Source organism: Gossypium raimondii, chromosome 1 (assembly GCF_025698545.1).
Source record: "Gossypium raimondii isolate GPD5lz chromosome 1, ASM2569854v1, whole genome shotgun sequence".
Taxonomy (NCBI): domain Eukaryota; kingdom Viridiplantae; phylum Streptophyta; class Magnoliopsida; order Malvales; family Malvaceae; genus Gossypium; species Gossypium raimondii.
This window is the reverse complement of record NC_068565.1, coordinates 10,739,700-10,762,634: the sequence shown is the minus strand read 5'-3', so window position 1 is coordinate 10,762,634 and position 22,935 is coordinate 10,739,700.

Sequence of the window (22,935 nt, the reverse complement as noted above, 5' to 3'; positions counted from 1 at the left end):
TAGAATCTTTGAGAAAATCGAGCCCTAACGTATTGGGTTTCGATTTCCTTCGTCGAATCTAAATAATCGAAACTTTTTTATATAAAACATAACTAAAAGCTCGTTATTGGGAATTCAACACGTAATGTTCTAATGTATTGGATATGACGCGTTGTTTTCTCGAGACGAGGATTTTCATTATAAATGCAATATTCAAGGTTTAATATTTTGAGAAATTGTACCGTGACGTGTTGGGTTGCAATTCTTTCACATGACTTAAACAATTGAGCACCATTTTAAATTTTATTGCGTAAATTTTTAGACAAGCTCATTTTGGAAGAGGTAAAATATCGTGCCCTAACTCATTGGGTGTGATATTTTCTTTCTGAAACGAGAGAGTCTTAACGAGTGCCTGGATTTATATAATTTTTAAAAAAAAATAAATAATAATAATAAAATAAATGATCATATTTTAAATTGGTTTTCAAAGTTTTTTAATTTTTGACATTAAAACATTAGCTAATCAACTAGGTACCAATTTTTGAGCGTTAAGAGGGTGCTAATCCTTCCTCGTACGTAACCCACTCCCGAACCCATTTTTCTAAAATTCGTGGACTAAATTTGTTGTTTTAATAAAATTAAATCTTTTATTAAAAACAACCGTTTCACAAGGTGACCCGATCACATCTCATCAAAAAAAGGATTGGTGGCAACTCCCTCTTTTTATTTTCATTTTCAAATCCAAATCGACCCCGTTTTATCAAAAATATGGTGTCAACATTGCTTATATATATGTATATATATATATAACAATTACAATACTAATGGTAACACTAACGCAATTTAATAGCGATAAAAAATATCACAAAATCTTTATACTATATCGGATTATATTTTATTTTTTTATTAAAATAGACAAATTAACTTCGTATATGTTAGATAAGTGAGTAAAACAATTCATCTCTTAAAATTTGGTGTTTATATATAATATATAATAATAAATTTAGTATTAAACTTTACACATTTATTCAATTAGACCTCAACCTTTACACATATATAAAGTATTGTTATTTTTTATTAAGGGTCAAATTGAATAAATGTGTAAAATGAAAGATAAATTTATTATTATACTTTATATATAAGTACCAAAATTTAATAAAAGGTTATTTTACTCACTCATCTTAACTTACAAGGGTTAATTTACTAATTTCTTCACTAAATGAGCTAAAATGTAATTCAAGGTATACATTTGATAGTTCTTTTACCAAGCAAAGTCAATAACTAATTGCAACATCAATCCTAAAGTTATCAACAACGAAAAATGGATTGATCTGCGATAAATGAATTGACGACTTAAAAAAAGCAAAGAATAACGGGGTAGCGGCAGGCTTAATCTGAGAGGAACAAAATGAAAGTACAGGTTTTGGGCTTTTGTCATTTTTGTACTTAATTATTTGGCCCATAGATCCATTTGGTTAATATATATATTGGGCTTACAGATATCTAATATATATTATTAAAGGATAAATGAACTTTGATACATGAACATTGATTTTGTGTAATTATACATATTAAACTTTGATTTGAGCTTAAATATATGCATAAACCTTTGATTTTAATTCAACTGTACACATTTAAAGAAATTAATACATCATTTCACTTTTATATTATAGATAAGTATGATTACTTGTGTATATAATATATGTAAATATAAAATGGTATTATATCAATAATGATGCTAGTGATTTTTAAAAATTGAATCAAATCAAAATGTCATGTATAACATTATAAATTGAATCAAAGTTCATGTCAAGGGCATAGCTAAGGGGCTAGCAAGGGCCCCGACCCCCCTAAAATGGAAAATTTTTTATTTAAGTCCTTTAAAATTTTTAAAATTTAAATTAGTAAAGGTAAATTTGCACTTTGGCCCTCTAAAAATGATAAAATTTGATTTAATCCTTTAAAATTATAAAGATATAAGCTATTAAAATGGTGAAATTGCATTTTAGTATCGTAAAAATTACAATTTAATTTTGACTTCTCTAAAAAAATTTTAACTTCACCCCGATTCATGTGTAACTTTAAAATTTATCCTATTATTAATTTCAGTTAATTACTCGTTTTTAACTGAATTTCTTTATAACCAAAATTTTATGATAAAATTAAATCCGATAGTGGGAAGATTAATTGAAGTAATTGAGATTAATTTGATTTTAATAGGATTAGGGACGCCAGCCATTAGACCTAACCTTTAATTATCTGAATCAAAAGGCCAAAGGTGATGAACCAATAAACTTGAAAAGGACCTCACTCGGCCAAGGGAAATTAATGGACTCCTGAAATTAGTAATAATAAAAATCATCTTCATATACCCTACGCAATAACATAGTATTAATAAATGCAGAAAAATCTTTTAATAAATGAAAAGAGAAATTTTGAACAGTTATTTATTTAACAAAACTCCATTCAATACTGTTTATATCAAATGGTTCATGATCAAGTCTAAACTTTATAGTAGGAAATTTTTCATTTAAATTGTTAGTGAAAAGATAAACTTGTAGAAAGTATTCTGAAAAAGTTTTTCGAAATTCAACCAAATACTCTTCATATGCAGACATAAGTTGTATAATATCAATTTTGGTTCTCAGGCTCTTGTTTTTCGTACACTGAATCGCTTCCCCGTTATTTCAGACACGATTTAACTCAAAATAGTTAAAATTTTGTTCTTATTATTCAGTTATTTAAATTTTTATATAATTATTTTTGTCAAAATTTAGTTATTCTTTTTGGTGACACCGGCAGATCCGATTCTGGGGGTCGTCTGGAGGTGCGGCCGCCCAGGACCCAAGGTTGAAAGGGGTTCAAAATATTATTTCCCAATTGTTAAGGGGGTCAAATAACTTTTTTTTTACCAACTTTTAAGGGGTCAAAAAAGCTTTTTTAGCTTTTAAAGGGCCCAAATTTTTTTTACTAACTTTTAAGGGATATAATTTTTTTCAATTTTTAAGGAATCTAAAACCTTATTTTATTATTTTACTCAGGACCCCAAAAATATGAAGAACGGACCTAGATACCGGCATTGAAGATAAATTTTTTGTCATTTTTTAATGCACACTTTTTTAGTTTTCCATTTTAACACTACTATTTAATTTAAATATATGTTTTATATTGTTTTCTTATTTAGTATTTTTTTAAAATCACTTTTTCTGTACTTAGATATTAGTGAAAATTTAAATTAATTAATACAAAATTTAAAAGAATCATATAATATAATTCAGTTAATACATACCTCCAAAACTATGACTCATATGATAAAAAATTTAAAATAAAACTGAATAAGAAAAAATCAATAGAAAACTAACTATATACTATTACATAAATTATATTGAGTGATAATATATTTTACTCTAGAGCTTTTAAATTTGAGTTTAAAAATACTTTTAAGCACAAAAACGCATTTGACAGGTAATGGAAATTGGAGCCTAGTTGTGAGAGTACTTAATTCAAATTAGGGCGGTCTTTTCATTCAGTGGGAACATAACTTCTCGACAGACTGCATTCATCTTTGACTTTGAATTTGTCAAGTCGGGTACAAAGCCGGCAACTCATTGTCTTGCTTTTTTATGTTTTTGACCAATAAATTTTAAAATTGGGCATAATAGTAATTTTAATATATAGTGTGAATTTAATTTTGATTTTATTTAACTCTTAATTTTTATGCATTGTGCAATTTTCTTTTTACAGTTTTATTTTTTTTATAACCTTTTCATCTAATTTTTTAAAAAATTTATTAGTTAAATTTGATTGAAAATATATAAAAAAGAAACATAAAAAAATACAAGATAACATTTTTTGCCTTTTCCTCATTAATTTAAAATTTACTCTCAAGTATCACAAATAAAAATAAAACTATAAAAGGGATCAAATTACACAATATGTAAATGTTGAAGGTTAAATTTTTTAGAATCAATACTAAAATGACAAAATTTATAAATATTGAAAGTTAAATTATTATTATATCAATTTTAAAAGTGTCACCGTGAGTCATTTGGTGACCTAAAAAATAAAAATTAGATAATGAGATGATTGTCAACTTTTCATAATTTAATGATAAAAGAATTTTACTATTGTAGTTTAGACTTTTATTTATTTATTTTGTTGCTTCCAAGTCAACAACATCATGTAAGTCACCTCAATCCATCTAAATCAATAACCATACTAATGGCACCCACTAAACACTACAAATTCTTTTACGTTTACTATTCTTCTTGGTTAGAATTTTGTTTTCTCTTATTCGCTATTTTTTCTTTGTTTTCCGTTTTTTATATGAAAAATACAACCAGAAAAGCATTTTTAGTTAAAAGAAAATAAATCCATCAATAATTTATAATTTTTTATTGAATTGATGTTACAAATTAATTTAATTTAAAAATATTATAATTAGTAATGAATCGGGGTTGGCGAAGCTCCGACTTCCTCTAAAATAGAAAATTTTTATTTAGGTTTCTTTATAGTTTATAAAATTTAAAATTAGTAAGGATAAAATTATACTTTAGCCCTAAAATAATAAAATTGATTTAATCTTTTAAATATTATAAAGATATAGGCTATTAAAATAGTAAATTTATATTTTTACTATAGTAAAATATACAATTTAATTTTAACCTTAAAAGAATTTTTGACTTCGTCCTAATTATAATTTACATATACACATTTTTGGTGATATACTTTTTTAATTAAGGTACATTAAAATTAAATTTTAAAATTTATAATGATTTCTTTTAATAAATTAATTATTTCTTTTAATAATATTATTTTTAGGGTTTAGAATCTTAAATCTAATTTTTTTTGTCAATCTTTACCTTTTTTGTGAATACGTGATTATTTAATTTAATCTTTTATAATTCTATTACTTGGAAGAAGAATCTAGCGGTAGAGGTCCGTCAGTACACATCACAGCAACTTAAGTTAAAAGGCAAGAAATACTTTTTAATCATCTAAGCGTCAAGTAAGGTTTGTGATTTGCTGCTTTGTCAACTTTTTCAAAGTCGCTTTTTCAATGATTATTTTGTTTGGTTACATCTCTACATAAAAGAGGCAAAAGGGGGGGCGGGGGGGGGTGATTACACTTCTTCTACCCATTATAAATCAATAAATCATTGAAATTGAGATATTTGTCGTTGACGATATGTCAATTGTATTTATTTCTAATAATTTAATGTCATATTAGTATTTTTATCTTGAATTTTAATATTTTTATTATATAAAAATTAAATTTAAATGAAAATTTTAAAATTAAGGATGAAATTACTGATGTGACATCAAACTATTGAAAAGAGATAATATCTATATTTCAGATAACTAGATATAAATACGAGTTGGTGCCCTAGTTGCCAATCCTATCATTAGAAGCAAATAAGGGGTGAGCAAGTATTTTGACTCTCCAAAATAGAAAAGTATCTATTTAATCCCTTCATAATAGATGAAATTATCTATTTAGATTCAAAAAGAGAAAAAAAATTGTTCAATCCATTCAAAAAATGATAAAATTTTAAGTTAGTACATAATAAAATTATACTTTAATGTTTGAAATTTTGAACTCAACTTCGCTCTCTTGAAAAATATTTTAATTTCACCTTTACGCACCATGTGTGCTTTTAGGTTTAATTTATCACTTTTATAGATTTTGTATAAAATATAAAAAACCTCAAAATAATATTTTATTAATTATTTTAAATTTTTTCTGATCGAGTTGAGGTTGTTGATTTGTAACATTAATTTAATCAAACACTTAAATAATAGTATATATATTAATTAAAAATTATTTATAGTTGAATACGAGGAGTCATTAAATGTATAGGAATATTTTTCTAGAACTAGATTTTGGGCCACATGAAATTTCAAATTTATTCTTGTAGTGTTGTAAAATAAAATTTTAAAATGTTTTTTCTGTGACCTAAAACACTTTTCTCTCCTCTAAATATTTATTTACGGTACCTTTTTTCCATTGAACCTAACACCACACTCATTGGTCAACGTTTATTTTTTCAATTATTGATTTGTTCTGGTCAAAACTAAATCACCTAATGGTATTCCTGCAACTTCTAATTATTATAAAATGTCAGCAACTTCTCTTCTCCTTAAAACGATTAATTTTAGTTTGTTTTTATAATGTATTTTTAATTTTCGTTACTTATAATTAATAATCATAATTTATTTTGTTTGTAAATAATATACAAATTTGAATTATATAAAAAAAGTAAATTATAATACTGATTGGAAAAAATAAAAAAAATGAAGTAAAGTAACGTGCAACAATTCTAATAATAGTTTATGATAAATATAAAATATATTTATATTAATTTAATAGACACATTTAATGATAGTGAATAAAAATAATTGTTGAAATTTGAATTTCGTTTCAAATAAATCCATCATGCATTTTCATATGTACGACACAAATAATGGATAAAAAAGATATAGTTTTAAGAGTACTTGCTTCACACAATATAAATAACTCACATAAAATTATAAAATAAAATAAAATCATAATATTATATTATCTCATCACCAATTAAAATAAATTTCGATCACTCTTTAGTACCATTTTGTTCAAATAAAATTCAATATTATCCTTGAAAGACCATTCATTGAATGCTTAATTCTTTTTAAGTAATTCTATCTTATTAAAACTAACAGTCTTCATTTTACTGCTAATTTTTCTTAAATGCTACTTGATTTAATATGTCTAACTATTGAATACTATTTATAAAGCTAAACTTAAATCGAAAACTAATTATCTTTACTAATTTTAATTTTATGAATTTTTAATAATTTATTCAATTAAACTGTATGCATTGATCGATTGATGAACCAATAACTTAACTAGTTTCAAAACCTTGAAGAAAAAAATTCAATTTTAACTTAAAATTTAGTGCCACCTAAAATTCCAATTCTGAATATTCTGCTCATAATTTTGTATACCAGAAATAATTTCAGATAAAGATACATTAAAAGAAGAAAATAGTTGAAATGTTGAATTGAAAAAGTAGGTGAATGAATGAATCGCTTTTTTTTTTTTTTTGGTTTAAATGTTCTTTTTTTAGGCTTATTTAAAACGCTAAGAAAAAGTGTTTTTTTTAACAGGTCTACTCTAAACCATACTTAAAGTCATATAACTATCGTAATTTTACACTTTGTTGCCGACATGATCTCCAACCCGACAACATTGTATCATCAAATTTTAATATTTTAGTCACGCGTCCGTTAAATCATCAATAGAGTGTTGACTTAGCCCTTTTTCAGTGGAATAGTAAATTTAGCCTTATAATGTTTACAAGTTCTATTAATCTAGTCCTAATCTAAAAAATTTAACAAATTTAACCGTCAACTTTACACATTATTCAATTTAGTCTTGATTCTTGAGAATTCAAAATTAGTTTTAATGAAAATACATAAGATTTTATAAAATACATACAAAATTTAAAATAAATGATTACCCATTTTTCACTTTTCTAATATGAAATTAATTTATTAAACTAATAATTTTATAAATAAAATATTTTAAAAAACCCAATAACAAGACTTCAACCATATTCAAACTTTTCTTCTTCTTTTTTTAAAAAAATTATTTATAAATAATAATTTATTTGTTATATGTTTGGTCTTGTTCCTTAGTCCTTGTCCAGTTTGTCGAGTCTTGGGCACTGCATTCGCCCACAACCACCAGCATCAATAACTCTTACTCTGAACTACTCGGTTTTCACACCTTCCATCGACGTGTCAATGAACTAGGAATCAGTTATGGAGTTGCTGGTATGACCTTCCACCTATTAGGCTTCTAAAACCTCTTCATCACCTATATATCATCGATCATGCCCACCTTCAAGCACAACTTCAAACACAATAAACTCATACCGGGCCACTATCCAAAGACATTGATGCTTACCCTTTTTTACCACGACTGTAGTTTTTTACCCAACTTGAACTCAGTTGTGGTTAATGTTGAAAAAAAAGGGAAAATTCGAAATCTCCTAAAGTCTTCTTCATTTTTTTCCTCTTATATTGTTTTATTTATAAAATTATTATTTTAACAAATAAATTATGTTATAAAATAAGAAAAAATAGATATTAATTAATTTATAAATTATAATTTTGTATGTTTTTTTATAAAATATTAAGCATTTTATGGAAAAATAAACTTTTAAATAGTTTTTAATTTTAAAATTTAAAATTTCTTTAATTTTTATTTTGAATTTTCAAGCTCAAGTCTAAATTGTCATAATTTGTAAAGTTGAAAGTTAAACTTGTTAATGTTTTTAGAATTAGAACTAAATTGATAGAATTTGTAAACATTGGAGGACTAATTTTATTATTATGTCAATGGAAAAACGACCATGTTAGCACTCCGTTAATGTAACATACCGTTTTTCAGTGGTGTTGGAAACAGTGGTTTTCGGACCACAATTTCGATGAGAGAGCCCGTAGATATTAATTAATATTTATGAGTTAAATATAGTATAATAATTAATCATGATTTAATAGATTTTATTAATTAATTAGTTAGTCAGGGTACAAGTGGTGTGTACCGAAAGTCTATGGTTTTGAAAAATGAGGTATTATGACCTCATTTTCATAAGTCGAGCTCATAAATATTATTATTGAATATTTAGAAAACTATTATATAAGTGGATTGAAGTATAGTATTACATCAAGGGTTTAATTGGCAATTAACCACTTTTTGATAGATGGTGGACGGTTAATGCTTTTAATTTAAAGAAAAAGAAAAAAAAACATGTTAAAATTACTGTTAAATTATATTTAAAATATGTTAAAACATTAATGAAAGTTATCATCTTCACTTTTCTCTTCCCACCACCGAATCTCCATTATTAAGGAAGCCATGAAGTTCGTCCAAGCTCTCATCCTAGCATGGTGAGTGAATTTTAATTCGTTTTTAGTAAATTTTATATTTTTAAGATTGTTGCAATTAGGTCCAATTAACTTGCACTTCAATTTTTAAAATTCCTAAAGTTTTAAAATATTTTCATTGATTAATGCTTAAATTTTTTTAATGTTAAATGGTTGTATTCTAAGCTTGGATACGAGATAAAACTATTTTGTAAAGTGAAAATTGTTAGTTTTGAATATAGGGACTAAAGTGTAAATATTTTGAAATTTGTATGAAATTTCTATAATTATTGATAATAGAGGGGCTGTGATAGAGGGTTGCGCGCGGACCAAGATCGAGTTGTCAAGTCATGGGAAACTCCTACGAAAACTCTAAACGTTTGGATCTGAAACGAAACAGCAAAACTTAATTAGAATCAATTAGATCTGGAAACTAAAAAATCCCCAAATCAATAAAGAACAGCCAAGAATCAAAACACTTATGAATAGATGTTCTTGGAAGCCAAGAACATGAATTTAAGCCCCAAGATTAACTTCCAATCAGACGAATCTATCAAAGAACACAAAACAGCAAATAAATGAAAACAGATTACGAAATCAATTGAAACTAATTCTAGGGATTGGACGGCAAGAAAAGAGGGGTTTTTGTGAAATAAAAAATGTTTCTTTATGTCCAAGGAAGTGCCGAATCAGATCTTGGAGTTTTAGAAAGGCTAAAACGCAACAAGAACAACAAACAAATTAGCTAATAAAAATCGACACAAGCAGAAATTTAAAAGAGACTGAACAGCAAGAAAATAAAGATAAAGTCCTAAGAAGCCTTGAAATCGAGAAAAATGTCACAACTCCTTTCAAACGGCTCTAATCTCCCCTCCAATGAAGAACAATGGCAAGAAGAAGGCTGAAGATGGCTCCCACAATCAAAAAGATTGTTAAAACTACTTCTAAAGAAACTCAAGAGAGAATTCTTGGAGAAAACTCTAAGAGAATTTTTACTTAGCAAAAATCTGAAATTTTAATGTATTGTAATCTGTTCTCTCCCGAAATTGGCTTCTTAATGCTCGTATCTGAGATCCAATGCGCATTAGTTGCAAGATTCGGTTTCTTGGACCAAGATTTCCAAGATTTGAAATCTTGATTTTCTTGATTCTTGAAATCGCTCAAAATAGCAAAATTGGACCAAAATTCGATTTCTTGATTTTCTTGAAAACAGGAAAGTGAATCTTGATTTTCTTTTTCCTTCGTATACGCATCTAAGGCCTTTGTGACTCGTATCAGGCTGTGGAAGGATGAATTTGAAATGAGTTTAAAAATCGGAGCTCAAATACAAAAGTTATGTTAGTTTCAGTTTTAGGGACTAAATTAAATAAAATGCAAAATATTAGGGAACATTTGAAAAGTGGAATGAAATTAAGTTACGATTACAATAGGCTGTTTTGAGATGTTTGAAATTGATTAATTAAATTAAATCATTTTATAGATTGGGATTTGAATCAATCGGAAGATAAACGCGGAAAAAAGAAAAGTTGCCTAAAAGTCATTGGTGTTGTATTCGTTGCCAATTTTGATTAGGTAAGTTTTGTATGAGACTTAATTTGTTAATAATTTTTTTATAATTGTGTTATTTAATTGCTTGATAGTTTAATTGTTGTAATACAATAATTGTTGGCATCGAAAGAACTATAGTGCAAAATATGATGTATGTGGAATACAAATAGTTATATGATATGGAAAGATTATGAAATATTAATGAAACAGCCCGTTTTTAGGGTTAATCAGAACAGTAGTTTCGGGAACATAAATCTGAAGTCAAAATATTTATTTTATTATTTTATTATGGTTTACAGCATGATAGAATCATTGTGTGAAATTTTCGTAAAGAAATTTTACCGTTTAAAGGCTTAATTCGGTAAAAAGGACTAAATCGCGTAAAGCGTAAAAGTTGAATTCTATAAGCTAAAAGCATTAGATAGTTATGAAATTTCAAAGTTGAGGGTTTTATGTGGTAATTATCCATTGGAATTATGAATGGACAAATATGTGCTTTATTAATGAAAATTTCAAGGTTAATTAATAAGGTTATAATGGTAATTATGAAATAAATTAAGTTAAATAATAAAAACATGGTGTCATCTTCACCATTTAATTTCCACCACCGAAAATGCATGAAGAAAAAAAAGCCATGGATGAAGCTATATTCGGCCTAGATTGTGAGCTAAATTGTAAGTTCGTTTTTGTTCCTATTTTAATGATTTTTACGTTTTTGAGATCGTTACTTCGTAATCTAGCTGGCCCGTGCATCTGACTTTGAAACTGTTAAAGATTTAACATGTTTCCATTTTTGAATGCTTGGGTAAATTGATGATTTATGATAGATTATGAATATTTGATGTTAGATTTTCATCTTTTATAAAGTGATTTTTGAGAAAAATGTCAATTTGGACTAAATTGTGAAATGTGGAAATTTAGTGTTTAAAATGTGAAATAAATTGAAGCTATGGGTTGATAGTAATATATGGAAAATTCGGCTAGCTTGGGTTTGTGTTTAATTTCATGAAATTGTGATTTTATGTGATAAGGACTAAATTACAAAAATGTGAAATTATGGGGGAAAAAGTTTAAATGTACTTTAAAGTAAATTTTGGATTAAATTGAATAGAATATAATTAAATAAGTTAATTTTGATATTATCTAGATTGAGAAAAACGGAATTTAGATCTAGATCAAGGGAAAATCAAAGTATCAGATTAGTCGACCTAATTCGTCGTTTCAGCGAATGAGGTAAGTTCGTATGTTTAATAAGCATTAAATCATACATGTTTAAATGCTTAATTGAGATAAATATGTGAATTCTTAAATATTGAATTTAATTGTGATTACAATGCTTTGGAAATGTTCGACGAAGATTCGACAAAGTAAAAGTCCCGATTGAACCTTAGGAATAGATAGGATACAAATGTCATGACATTAGGGTTATCGAGATTACGTGTAAGACCACATCTGGGATATGGCATCGATATGAGACTTCGTGTAACACCGTTTCTGGGACATTGGCATCGATATGTGATTTCGTGTAAGACCATGGCTGGGCTATTGGCATCGATACGAGATTACATGTAAGACTATATCTAGGATATGACATTGTTACGGTATTATGCGTACGAGATCCTCGAGTATCCTTTAGTATTCTAAATGGTTCAACGGGAAAAGTGGATGAAACATGGTTATAAGTGATGATACAACGAAAGCAAAGTATTCGTGACAGAAATCAACAAGTAAGTGAAAGTTGAGAATGAAAGTACAATCGAGTTAAACAAGACAGGCACGTACAGAACCTATGTGAGAATCGAATGAAGGTGAATTGGTGAGTTCATATAGTATCATGTATATGAAATAAGAAAGATATGTGTTTAAATATGTTGTATACCAAAATGTGCTCATTTGGCTATATGGAAGTATGAATTGACTGTTATATGAAAATTAAATCGATTAAACTTGTGAAAGCTAAGGTTAGCTATGTAAGTGATTATGTGATTGAATTGTGAGATCATATGAATTGTGTTATACTTTATGTAATTACGTAAATGTGTTTAATTGCTAATATGAGTTTATTAGCCGTACGAACTTACTAAGCTTTATAGTTTACTTTGTGTTATTTTTCTATATTTATAGTGTTTCGAAGGCTCACTCGGGTTGGAAGTCGTCGGAGATCCTATCACACTATCCAGCTATGGTTTCAGTACTTAAAAGATTTGTAATTTTGGTTATGTGGCATGTATAGGCTAGTTGGTTTGTTAAAAGTATAAGTGATTTTGGCTATTGGTGCCTATATGTTTGAAATGTATTGAGCCATGAGATTTGGTTTGTTTATAATGTGAGGTTTGATATGATGCGAAAGTATACCGATTATCTCATAAAGCCGTTGAATTGCCCTTGGTTGTCTTACCCATTTGTTATATCTTATTCCCACCTTGTTCTATTGCTCTTTCTCGATGGTATTCTGGGGCGCTAGACCTCATTCTCTTTGATACGCTTATTCAATTGACATTGCCCCTTCCTCCTATTTCGAAAATCTTAAGTAAGATGGCTTGTGATGTGCCAGGGCTTAGAGGGGTCGGCGCCAACAACGGCTGCCTTTACTCGACAGTACACGTTCGCTTCGCTCACTAAAAACAAGATCGCCTTATAATTGGTATGTGATTGTGGTTGGGGGTGAGCATTCGATCGAATCGAATTGAATCGAATTGAAAATTTTCGAGTTAATCGAGTTTTCGAATCTCATTTTATCATCCTAACTTTATTTGAAGTTTTCTCGAATCGAGTCGAGTGAGATGGAATTCGAATCGAATCGAATCGAATATATTTGTTCGAGTTAAATTTTAAAAAAAATTTTTGAGTTCTTGTAACTATTGTCACCCATCGTAATAAAATTTGTCCACCTTAATCAATTTTTTTATTAACTTTCATCACCTCATAATTTATTTATTAATTTTTTTTATATATTGGTTAGCTTCTTTGCTTGCTTAGTTGTTTCAATTATCTTCAAATTCTTGTCACTATGTATTTTGGAATTAAAAATATATTAAATGTAAACATATGATTTTTAATAAAATTATTTTAAAAATAAAATGTGAAATTGATACCAATATAAAATTTTAACACGAATATTTTATGGCATAATTAATAATTCAATTTTAATATAAATATTCAATATGACTAAACAATTCAATAATATAAATAATATAAAATGTGAAATTTAATTTAATAATATAAATAGTAGATATAAATAAAATTATTATTATTTATGTTTAGTGATTTTTTGGATAATTTTGATTTTTGTTTGAGAGTAAAGGGTGAGAAGTAAAAGTTTAGGGGAAAAATAAAAAGTTTTGGGGAATAAAAGTTTGAGGGAAAGTAAATGGGGGAAATAAAATTTTAGAGGAAAAATATTAAAAAAAATTGAAGGGGGGAGGGTTTGGGGTAAATGAGAGGTGGGATGGGAAGGAATAAAAGTTTTAGGGAAAAAGTGAGAGGAGTAAAATTTTGGGAGAAAATAAAAGGTTTTGAGGGTTTTGGGAGTAAAATTTTGAGAAAAAGTAAATGGAGAGTAAATTTTGGTGGGAAATAGATTTTGGGTAGATTGGGGGTTGGGAGGGAGGGAGTAAAAGTTTTGGGGGAAAAGTGGGAAGGAGTAAAAGTTTTGAGGGAAAAGTAAAAAGGTTTGGGAGTTTAGGGTAAAAATGTAAATTATTATAGTTTGATATTCGAATTATTCGAATTATTCGAGTTATTCAAATTCAAAAACTCAACTCGATTCGAACTCGAAATTCGAAAAAAAAATTTGAGTTGATTCGAATAATTCGATTAACTCGAATAACTCGATTCGTTTAACTCAAGATTCGAATTTTTTTTCGATTTTTTCGAGTCGAATCGAGTTTTGCTCACCCCTAATTGTGGTTATGTGGTAAGCCTTAGTAAAGTTATTGATGCATTAGTGGAAGTGTCCAAATTGATATTTACGGTTGATGAATAATGGTATTTACGTGTTTGTTTATATTGGTATTGAGAGATTAGGTTGTAATTGAGATGATGAAAAAGGAATGAAGTATTTTAGGTCTAAAAGAAATTGGTTTACATGCCTTGTTAAATTGGTTTAAATGATGATTGTTTGGTTAAATAATAAATTATATCGATTTGGTATGTTTGTGGTTAGACTAAAGTTTGTGTATGAATAAATGAAATGGTTGATTGGTATGGCATATTTGATGCAATTGTGGTTAATGTTTGATGCATGAATTCACAATGTTTAAGCTATCTATTGCGTATAAAAATGGTATATTTTGTGCTTGTGTAGGGTTGACCCTTATGGTTGGCGAATTGGCCTTGCAAATGGCCTATATTCGTCCACACGACTGTTCACACGGGCGTGTGACGTCTGTTACTTAGAAAATTCTTAAAGTTTCAAAATTTTTTGTGTAATCAGTTTAGTCCCGAACCTTTTTAAAAGCATGTTTTAGATCTCGTAGACCTATTTAAGGGACAATGTGATTATGAATGAATGTGATATGATGATACATAATCAATGTATATGAAATGTTTGTATAATGAGGTGAATTGTTCAGTAATGCCTCTTAACCCTAGTCAGGCGACGGATACGGGTTAGGGGTGTTACAATTAATTGGTTTAAGTTACAAGTATATGGTTATTTGATATGTGAACGAAAATGAATAAGTATATGGTTATTTGATATGTGTGCAAAAATGTTCAAAAGAATGGAAAATATTAAATACGTGGTACAGGACCAGTGTGAACTTAGTGAATAGTTAGGATACAAATGACATGTCATTAGGGTCTTTTATAGCATGTACTTTATACCGGTGTTGGCTTTATGTCATATATATGCAATAGGTACTATGTACCAATGGTGGATACCTTATCGATGGCTAATATCCTACATATATTACGGATTTTTCACAGCTTATTTGAGCAGCATCGTGTAATGGTTAATGTACCGATTTACTAGATATCGTACCGATGGTTAAGATTCTACATGTGTTGCAGATTCTTCATAACTCGTGTGAGCAACACCGTGTAATGGTTAATGTCTAATTCACAGCTCGTGTGAGCACTTTTAGTCATAGCTTGTGTGAGCATTATTATCCCGTGTATCTGAGGTATATTCACTATAGTTCTCCAAGCGATGAAAACAAACGTGATGTGAAATGAAATTGTTTAAATGATGTGAATACTGAATCTGAAATGGATACATGAGAATGGAATGACATAAATGTTGTACTTGCTGAGTGTTTTTGATATAGATTAAATTGTATTGTTGGAAATGTTATATGATTCATGTGTGATAATCTCACCTATTGTTGTTAAATTGTGATAACAGGGAACTGTATAGTAGCTAGTCCATTTAATTAAATGTGAACTGAGATGAGTTATATTGTTTTAAGTTGTGAATGATAATGAAACAAAATTATTTTAAGTTATAATTGGTCAAACGTGCTTTGGATAGTATTAAAGTTAAATGGTTATATTATAAGCTTGTGTAATATAATGTACTAACCTCTGGAAAGGTTATGTGATGTACTTGTGGATGTGACAGGATGCCAAATGATATCCGTGCTTGTTACATTATGCTTTCATAATTTAATTGTAAATTTATTGAGGTAAGTTAAATGAATTTCAAATAAACTTACTAAACATTAGTGATGTTTATCCTATTTTGTTTTCCTGTCCCTGTTTAGGTCTTATTGCAGAATGCGTCGACCAGATCAACTCAGAGCTCATGCTATCCAACCCTGATTCGGTATATTTTCTATTGGTCCTGACTTGGTTAAGTGACATGTATATAGGGGTTGTATCGTAGAAGTGAATGTTTAGATGTATGTGATCTTGAATTTATATGATGGTTGATTTTGGAAGTATGTTTGTTATGCATTTAAATATGTAGGATGCATGGTGACAAGTTACAAATGAAGTCATGAATGGCAAAATTTTGAATGTTGGATGATTGGGAAAATGTAGTAGATATGATTATGGTATAAGAATATGATGATGTATAATGATGAGTTGTATGCTTCAATTGCTAATGGATGTATATAAGTAAGATGTTTAATTGGTGCAATTTGACACTTTGATAAATTATGTTTAAAACATATAGATGGACTATTTAGATGACACAAAGGCTATGTTTGATGATATATATGTAGCCACCTTGAATTGGAAAGATTTGGTATGATTTGGTATGAAATTTTGAATGTTTTAAAACATGTATTGAAAGTACATTAAGTACAATAAGTCAAATGGTCTAATTTTATTTGTACCACACGGTCTAGAGGTACGATCGTGTGCATTGTGAAAAATGTTTTCAATATAGTCCACATAGTTATAGTTTGTTACACAATTTAACCACATGATCGTTTGACACGGCTATGTGAGACACATGTGTTATGACATGGTCGTATGATAAGCCGTGTGACTACTGTTGTATATTTTGAAGTTGCCACACAGGCACAGTTAGTTTCACGACTTGGAGACACGACTATATGACCCCTATTTTGCATATTTGTCTTTAACTTTTAAAAATATTGCAAATTGATCCCTGTTTGTTTCTGGGTTCATTCTAGAGCTCACGTAAGCTCGTTTGAAGCTCAAATATGGCTCTATATTATATTGAATGATTGATATGATAAAAATTTGTCATGTTTGACTGTGAGTTACCGATCATAGTTTCTATTTGTTTCAATTCAGTCCCTGTTGAATTCCGAATAGATTTTAGAGCTTTCATAAGCTCGATTTAAACCCGATTTTGTTCGCAAAGCATGATTTATGTGAATTTATGAGATTTATTAAATGTTTAATTGTATTCTTGAATTAAAGTTGCATGTAACTGTTTTTTTAATTGTTGTAACATTCTGTAACTCGTTTCCAATGATGGAGATAGGTGAAGGGTGTTACAGTTAATGATTTAATAGATGAGTAACCAAAATATTAAATTTCAATAACATTAGTGACTAAAATTAAAAATTTTAAATCTTGATGACCAAAACAAAACACACTAATAGTTGGATGATTATTTATATAGTTTACCTTAAATCTTATTTTGGTTTTTCTAGTATAACTTATTTTACTATAATGGCAAAAGAACAAAGAGTACAAAGATGGAGATAAAAACCAAACCCCAAAACTTGAAAACAAATAACCCTCAAAACAAACACAAAATTCTTCAAAAGTGTTATAAGTTCTAATCTCTAGTGAGTGTATTTTCTAAGGTTGTAAAAGAGCCTATTTATAGGCTAAATTCATAAGTCAAATAATAATAAAATAATCTAGATTAATAAGAGTTTGATTGAAACAAATAAACAAAGTTTAACTGGAAGATTATTTCTCAAATTTGACTGAAATAAGAGTCATATTCAACACTATTTAACAAACTCAATACCATACAACGTGGTTCCAAGTCCAAGACGCTACAAACCTTTAAAAGGTCACTTTAAATTAATCCAAATATGCATGAAAATGAATGAATGAGAAGGAAGCGGTTTCAATTCTAAATATGGTGCCTGCACAACAAAAGGCAGAAGTTTAGTGTTCATCAGAGACAACAATTCATTAACAGATTCAAAATCATTAAGTATCATTTCAGGTTTATCTTCATAAGGCGACTCAAAAGTTTCTCTTACTAATGAGTCAATTATGTCGACACGATTTATGTTCAAGATTTTATTTGGGTGACTTATAGAGTTGCAACGTTAAACTTCAAGATCTCCCCGTCAAATTCCATCCTGAGGGTTCCACTATGGACGTAAATCTTAGTGCTGGCGGTACTAAAGAAAGGTCAGCCTAGCAAGATGTTCGAAGATCCAAGAGTGTTATCCTCTTCTATTTTCACTACATAAAAGTCTGTAGAATAAGCCCGTTGACTTTTACTAACACATCCTCAAGGACTCCTTCAGGATGTACAATAGACCTGTCTGCCAACTGAATGACAACACCTGTCTTTGTCAAAAAACTTGCGTTAAGTGATTCATAAATGGAAAAACGCATTACATTTATGGAATCTCCTAAATCACACATGGATATTTTAATTCTTAAGTGGCTTATTTTGCATGGTATTGCAAACATGCCTCTATCTTTGCATTTTGTTGGCATATTCCGCTATAACACCGCGGATACATTCTCACCAACACTTATTCATTCGTTACCAGTTAATTCTCACTTGTTGGTGCAGAGCTCTTTAAGGAACTTGGCATATCGCAGAATTTGTTTGATGGCATCCAACTGTGGTATGTTGATCTCGACATTTCTGAATGTTTTGAGGATCTCTTTGTCCTCTTTTCCTTTTCAATGTTGGTTCAACCATCCTAGAAATGGAGGTTGAATTTTTGGCAATAAATGTTTCGTTCGAACCTATTCATTGTTCTTGTGCTTCTCTTGGGCAAAATCTTGACCAAGATTTCTACCAGGAATTGGTTCCAGTTCTCTTTCACTTTGCAACGTCACTGCATTTGCGTTTTGTCTTGGGTTAGGTTTCGTTTGTGACAGCAGCTTCCCTTGTGAGTTCATTTTCTCAATTGGAGTGGTCAACTTTCTTATAGACGTCTCAGTTTTCTGTTGAAAATTAAGCATATTAGCTACTAATTTATTGACCATGGTTTCTAAAGAAGTAACTAAACCAACCATACCAAAGAAACAAGATTAGTATGTTACTAGTCCCCGGCAACGGCACCAAAATTTGGTGTGTCGTTGTGAGCACAAAAAATATCATATCCCTATAAAATAACGAAAAGAATAGTATAAGGGAAGTATGGTCAAATCCTCAGGGACTGGATTTGCACAACTTCTTATTCCTCGAGATCCCGAGCACAGTCGTGGTAAAGAAAAAATGGCGTACTTGGAAAAAAATAGAATTAAAAATATAGAGGGGTTGAAATTATATAAATTGAAATCGAAATTGTAAAGAGAAATAGAATTGAGAAAATAGATTCTTTGATTGAGAGATTCTAGCCTTCGATTATCTCGATCCTCCTTGGGTTCAATCCTCGGCTTTTAGGTGATCTTTCTCATGATAGAATAAGTCAGTTATAGTGGAAGAGGACGCCTACGACCACTAGCTCCACTTAGATTTTAGCCTTATGATTTAGAGGAACCTAACTCTAGCCAACCGTCACTTTTGTGGGACCGTCTTACACTAGATCATCACTTCTCAATGGCGAATGCCACGCCATCTTGTCTCTTGGGCTCGACAACCACTGACGTAGTAAGCTAACAAACCGACTATGCAACCTTCCCAAAACATACAAAGCGACTGCCTTTGCACAAGATTAAAAGATCACTTTTGGAAGGACATGGACTAAAGCGTCTGTAACACCCCTAACCCGTATCTGTTGCCGAATTAAGGTTACGAGGCATTACCGAACAAAACACAACCATCTCAAAACCATCTCAAAATCAACTTCTCTTCTAACCATTTTTAATAAACAAAGACATTAAAATCTAACTAATAAAGACATTACGAACTAGCAAATCCATAAGGAAATAAACCATTTTAGTATGGCTATTATAATCATATACAATACAACAAAGTAAGATCTTCAAAACATTTATCTAGTCTATACATGCCATAGTTAGAATTTAAATATTTTAAATACCGAGATAATAGATAGGGTGATGAACTTGCGACAATCCTCGAGCTTGAAGCTTGATCTTTAAATCTATAAAATAGAAAGACATAAGTAAACAAATATATTTATAAAAATTATAATATTTCTGGTACACTTAATGAATTCGCAAACACCGTATATATTAACAAATACTTAAAGATAAATGCATATATAATTATCAACAATTAAAACCGAGTGTATATACACTTTAACGTAAATAGCCGATTGCACATATATACATATGTTTAACAAATTTTATAACCGAATGTGTATACATCTTTATTACTGCATACATCCGAATGTACATATGTACTTATCATGTGTATATAATTGATCATACACATATATACCAATCACATTTTATATTCGTTTGTATATATATATATATACTCATCATGAATTTATACCGAATACGTAGCTAATACATACATTTGAATATATATCCATATTCTTCATATACATATAAATGAGTATATTTATATATATATCTCAAATGCATACATAAATAATTATCAAGCACATAGGCTCAACATATATATATTTGACAACCGCATATCACCATATGCATTTATAAATTCAACAATCACATATACCTAATGTACATATGCCTTTATTAATTGTATATACCAAATACATACAATTATATTTAACCAATGCAAAACCCGAATGTATTTGTATACTCACCAAGCATGTAAAACCGAATGTTTATGTATTCATCGATTTCATATAATCAAAATCATAGATATATCAATTGCATATTCTCACATAATTTAAACAGATTCACTAAGCACTTAGCACGCTAGGTTTTAAAACTCGATTAAATTACACCGCCTTTAGCCCGCTAGACCTATAGTCCAAATGTATCACCGGCATTAAACCTGCTAGACGTAAAGTCTGTATTATTTCACCGGCATCAAACCTGCTAGATGTAAAGTCTGTATTACATTCGATCACTTTATAACGATCCAAACTAATAATTTCATATCTTCACTTCCATTCAAGAACTTTTACATGAATATACATACATAATCGAAACTTTCACATACATATATAAATTTCATACTTAAATTCATTGCAAGAACATATACACATAATCTTGCATAATCAAACCTCATATATAAATGTTATACATACCTTTGATTTATACCAGAATTTATACATATACAATATTTGTACTTTAACTAAACTCAAAACTTATATATATATATATATATTCAAGTATTATACATACATATATATATATACATATCTTTGACTAAATTCAAGACTTGTTCATGTATTCACATATATATATTTGATTTATCGTATGTATATATATAGATATATATATATATAACTTTCTTACCTAATTTCAAGAAAAGAAATTTACATATATATATTCATGCTTATTCGAACATCACCTATTCTTGATTACATTTCATATCTTCATTTCAACCATGAATTTATACAAGATCATACTTGTATATTCAAACATGTTATATATATTATCCACACTTCAAAATTTATTCAACTAATATACTGTAAATTATAGCTCAATATAAAATAAAATTAGTATGCATGTATAAATATTAACTTAATAACTTTTAGTTGCTAATAGACTTACCTCGGACGGTGAAAAGTCGAAACCAGACGATTAATCGACAACTTTAGTTTTTCCCCGATCCAACTCTGATTTCTTAGGTTCTCGATCTAATTATATTCAAAATAAGCTAGTTTAAATATAATTACATTCAATTTAATCCAAAAAAATATAAATGGGTAAATTACCATTTTGCCCTTAACATTTACACTTTTTACAATTTAGTCCCTATTGGATAAAACACAAAATACACAAAATTTGTTCACAACATACAAGGGCCGAATGTACCTATTGTTCATACAAGTCCTCACATTTCATTTATTTCACATTTTAGTCCCTCAAAAATTTAATTTCACAATTTAACTCTAATTACTCAATTTCACCAAAATTTCCAATACAAAACATATTAATCTAAAATATATCTTTCATTATTCATCATCAAACATCACATAACACAAAGGTTCATCAATGGCACAACTCAAAATATTCATCAAAATTAAAAATTCAAACATGGGTCGGATAGTATTTGAAACAACGATCTCAAAAACGTAAAAATTATTAAAAACTGAAGTAAAACATACCTTGAATTAAGCTTGATAATGACCGAATTTCTCAAAGCTTTTAAACCCTATTTGCTTTTCTAAGTTTCGGCAATGAAGAATGAAAATAATGGCTTCAATTTGATTTATTATGTCATATGTTAATTTAATTATTAGTTTACTATATTAACCTTTATTACAAAATATATAAACCTTATAATATAAGGTCATTTTTGACCATTATCGCCCACTCACATAATAATGGGCATTTTACCTATTAAGAACTCCATATTAACAAGACATTAGCAAATTAACACTTTTCACAATAACTAGCCAATTTTTCATTTTACGCGATTAAGTCATTTTTCTTTAATCGATCACTCAAACGACAAAATTGAAACACGAAAATTTCATACAATTAAATTCACACATAATAAACACACAGAATAATATTAAAATATTTTTTTGACTCGAACTTGTGGTCCCAAAACTACTATGTCCGATTAGAGTCGAAATCGGGCTGTTACAGCGTCAGTCCCGTAATGCAGAGAAACGATGAATACTCATTGAGAAGGCTAAGTACGGATTCTAAGCCTCATGAACCTTTTTTGGGGAATCTCAACAACCTTTGGCTAGATGAGTTTAGTGGCTCATGCTTTTAGGAAAAAAAAACAAATAAGTTTAATAAAATGGAATTTTATTGAAAAAATAAAAGGAACAAAAAGCTAAGAGCCTTAGGGAAAGAGAGTTTTTACAG